Source organism: Cryptomeria japonica, unplaced genomic scaffold (assembly GCF_030272615.1).
Source record: "Cryptomeria japonica unplaced genomic scaffold, Sugi_1.0 HiC_scaffold_26, whole genome shotgun sequence".
Lineage (NCBI taxonomy): Eukaryota > Viridiplantae > Streptophyta > Pinopsida > Cupressales > Cupressaceae > Cryptomeria > Cryptomeria japonica.
In genome coordinates, this window is record NW_026728848.1 from 247,988 (window position 1) to 252,500 (window position 4,513).

Consider the following 4,513-nt stretch of genomic DNA (forward strand, 5'->3'; position numbering starts at 1 on the left):
TTTTTAGTTTTTCGCCGGGCGTCGCAATGCTATTTGAATAAACCTTTTGCCCGTTTGCGTTCTCGTCGGGGCCGGGCCGGGCCGGGGTGCGCTGCCCGCACTACCGCGCGCGCGGGGGGCGACACCGAGCGCGCACCCGAGGCGCCCCGAGCACACAGGCCACGGTGCAACCCGGGCGTTGTGCGCGCACCCCGGTGCGCCCGAGGTGCTGCGCGCGCACCCAGGTGAAATCGGTGTGCACCTCGGCCAGTGCGCGCTCGGTCGAGTCGCGCACGTTGGCCAAGGTGCACGGTGATGTTTCTTACTCTAAGGTTCCGCACCAGACGCCCGGGACAGGTGAGCGAAGCTGGGCGGGGCCGGGTGCGCGGCCGGGGCAGGTGCACGCAGCTGGAGAGAGCTTTGGAGCACACTTCGGAGCGCACCAATGATGCGCTCCATTCAAAAGTTTCCTGAAAAGGCAAAAAAAGTTGAGATTATAGAATTTCCCACTTGAGAGATTGTAAAAAAAAAAAATTTAAAATGAAGGAAACGCGGGTGCCAAGGTGTGCGCGCCCGGGTGCGCAGCCCAGCCAAGGTGTGCGCACCAAGGCGCCCACCCTGGCGAAGGTGCACGCAAGGTGCGCACCCGAGGCAAACCGGACAATTAACCCAACTTTCGACTTCGCGCGCACCTTGGAGCGCACTTCGGAGCGCTCCTTGGTGCGCACCAATCTTGGGCACCTCGGAGTGCACCATGGCGCCCACCAAGGTGCGCACCCGGGGCAAACCGAGCTCCGACTTCGTGCGCACCTTGGAGCGCACGAAAGGTGCGCACCATGGCGCCCACCATGGCGCCCACCAAGGTGCGCAGCCCAGCCAAGGCGTGCGCATCAAGGTGCGCACCCTGGCGAAGGTGCGCACCCGGGGCAAACCGAGCTCCGACTTCGTGCGCACCTTGGAGCGCACAAAAGGTGCGCAACCCAGCCAAGGTGTGCGCACCCCGGTCAAACCGAGCTCCGAATCGTGCGCACCAGAGGTGCACGCCATCGTGCGCACCTTGGAGCACACTTCGGAGCCCTCCTTGGTGCGCGCCGATGTTGCGCACCTCGGAGCGCACCCGGGGAAAACAATGCAATTAACCCGACTTTCGACTTCGTGGGCACCTCGGAGCGCTCTCGGGTTCGCACCTCGGAGCACACCGAGGTGCGCACCTTTGATGCGCTGCCTTCACCAATTTCCAGAAAAGGCAAGAAAACATTGAGAAGGTGTGCGCACCGAGGTGCCCACCCTGGCGAAGGTGCACGCGAGGTGCGCACCCGGGGCAAACCGGGCTCCGACTTCGTGCACGCCGCACCTTGGAGCACACTTCGGAGCGCTCCTTGGTGCGCACCAGGGCGCGCAACCCAGCCGAGGTGCCCACCCCGGCGAAGGTGCACGCGAGGTGCGCACCCGGGGCAAACCGGGCTCCGACTTCGTGCACGCCATGGTGCCCACCGCGGCGAAGGTGCACGCGAGGTGCGCACCCGGGGCAAACCGGGCTCCGACTTCGTGCACGCCGCACCTTGGAGCACACTTCGGAGCGCTCCTTGGTGCGCACCATGGTGCCCACCAGGGCGCGCAACCCCGCCGAAGGTGCACGCGAGGTGCGCACCCGGGGCAAACCGGGCTCCGACTTCGTGCACGCCGCACCTTGGAGCACACTTCGGAGCGCTCCTTGGTGCGCACCATGGTACCCACCAGGGCGCGCAACCCCGCCGAAGGTGCACGCGAGGTGCGCACCCGGGGCAAACCGGGCTCCGACTTCGTGCACGCCATGGTGCGCACCGCGGCGAAGGTGCGCACCCGGGGCAAACCGGGCTCCGACTTCGTGCACGCCGCACCTTGGAGCACACTTCGGAGCGCTCCTTGGTGCGCACCAGGGCGCGCAACCCAGCCGAGGTGCCCACCCCGGCGAAGGTGCACGCGAGGTGCGTACCCGGGGCAAACCGGGCTCCGACTTCGTGCACGCCGCACCTTGGAGCACACTTCGGAGCGCTCCTTGGTGCGCACCATGGTGCCCACCAGGCCGCGCAACCCAGCCAAGGTGTGCGCACCAAGGTGCACGCGAGGTGCGCACCCGGGGCAAACCGGGGTCCGACTTCGTGCACGCCGCACCTTGGAGCACACATCGGGGCGCTCCCGGGTTCGCACCGGCGTTGCGCACCGTGGTGGGCACCTCGGAGCACACCAAGGTGGGCAGCGAGGTGCGCACCTTTGATGCGATGCCTTCACTAATTTCCATAAAAGGCAAAAAAAAAACGAGATTTTAAAATTTCCGTTTTGAAAGATAGTGAGAAAAAGGGAATGCTGGTGCCATCTTGAGCCCGCCCTGGTGCGCAGCCCAGCCAAGGTGTGCGCACCAAGGTGCCCACCCTGGCGAAGGTGCGCGCCCGGGCAATTAACCCAACTTCCAACTTCGCGCGCGCCAGGGTGGGAGCGCACCCAACAACCGGGCCTGGGAAGAGCCAATGCGAGAAACCCCACCAAACGCTCTGACAAAAAAAGAGGGGGCGCTCCAGTAACCCCGCTTCGGAGCGCACCCTGGGCAAACCCAGCCAAGGTGCCCACCCCGGCCAAGGTGCAGGCGAGGTGCGCACCCGGGGCAAACCGGGCTCCGACAACGTGCACGCCGCACCTTGGAGCACACTTCGTAGCGCTCCCGGGTGCGCACCTCAGAGCACACCAAGGTGGGCAGCGAGGTGCGCACCTTTGATGCGCTGCCTTCACTAATTTCCAGAAAAGGCAAAAAAAAAAGGAGATTTTAAAATTTCCGTTTTGAAAGATAGTGAAAAAAACGGAATGCGCGTGCCATCTTGAGCCCGCCCTGGTGCGCAGCCCAGGTAAGGTGCCCACCCTGGCAAAGGTGCGCACCCGGGCAATTAACCCTACTTCCGACTTCGTGCGCGCCAGGGTGGCAACCGGGCCTCGGAAGAGCCAATGCGAGAAACCCCACCAAACGCTCCGACAAAAAAAGAGGCGGCGCTCCAATAACCCCGCTTCGGAGCGCAGCCGGGGCAAACCCAGCCAAGGTGCCCACCCCGACGAAGGTGCACGCGAGGTGCGCACCCGAGGCAAACCGGGCTCCGACAACGTGCACGCAGCACCTTGGAGCACACTTCGAAGCACTCCCGGGTGCCCACCGGCGTTGCGCACCGTGGTGGGCAGCGAGGTGCGCACCTTTGATGCGCTGCCTTCACTAATTTCCAGAAAAAGGCAAAAAAAAATGAGATTTTAAAATTTCCGTTTTGAAAGATAGTGAAAAAAAAGGAACGCGGGTGCCATCTTGAGCCCGCCCTGGTGCGCAGCCCAGGCAAGGCATGCGCACCAAGGTGCCCACCCGAGGTGCACACCCGGGGCAAACCGGGCTCCGACTTCGTGCAGGCCGCACCTTGGAGCACACTTCGGAGCGCTCCTTGGTGCGCACCATGGTGCCCACCAGGGCGCGCAACCCAGCCAAGGTCTGCACACCAAGGTGCCCACCCCGGCGAAGGTGCACGCGAGGTGCGCACCCGGGGCAAACCGGGCTCCGACTTCGTGCACGCCATGGTGCCCACCGCGGCGAAGGTGCACGCGAGGTGCGCACCCGGGGCAAACCGGGCTCCGACTTCGTGCACGCCGCACCTTGGAGCACACTTCGGAGCGCTCCTTGGTGCGCACCATGGTGCCCACCAGGGCGCGCAACCCAGCCAAGGTGTGCGCACCAAGGTGCACGCGAGGTGCGCACCCGGGGCAAACCGGGGTCCGACTTCGTGCACGCCGCACCTTGGAGCACACATCGGAGCGCTCCCAGGTTCGCACCAGCGTTGCGCACCTTTGATGCGCTGCCTTCACTAATTTCCAGAAAAGGCAAAAAAAAACGAGATTTTAAAATTTCCGTTCTGAAAGATAGTGAAAAAAACGGAACGCGGGTGCCATCTTGAGCCCTTCCTGGTGCGCAGCCCAGGCAAGTTGTGCGCACCAAGGTGCCCACCCTGGCGGAGGTGCGCGCCCGGGGCAATCCGGGCTCCGACTTCGTGCACTGCATGGTGCCCACCAAGGCGCGCAACCCAGCCAAGGTGCCCACCGCAGCGAAGGTGCACGCGAGGTGCGCACCCGAGGTGCACACCCGGGGCAAACCGGGCTCCGACTTCGTGCACGCCGCACCTTGGAGCACACTTCAGAGCGCTCCTTGGTGCGCACCAGGGCGCGCAACCCAACCAAGGTCTGCACACCAAGGTGCTCACCCCGGCGAAGGTGCACGCGAGGTGCGCACCCGGGGCAAACCGGGCTCGGACTTCGTGCACGCCGCACCTTGGAGCACACATCGGAGCGCTCCCGGGTTCGCACCAGCATTGCGCACCTTTGATGCGCTGCCTTCACTAATTTCCAGAAAAGGCAAAAAAAAAAAAAAAAACGAGATTTTAAAATTTCCGTTTTGAAAGATAGTGAAAAAAACGGAACGCGGGTGCCATCTTGAGCCCGCCCTGGCGAAGGTGCGCACCCGAGGCAAACCGGG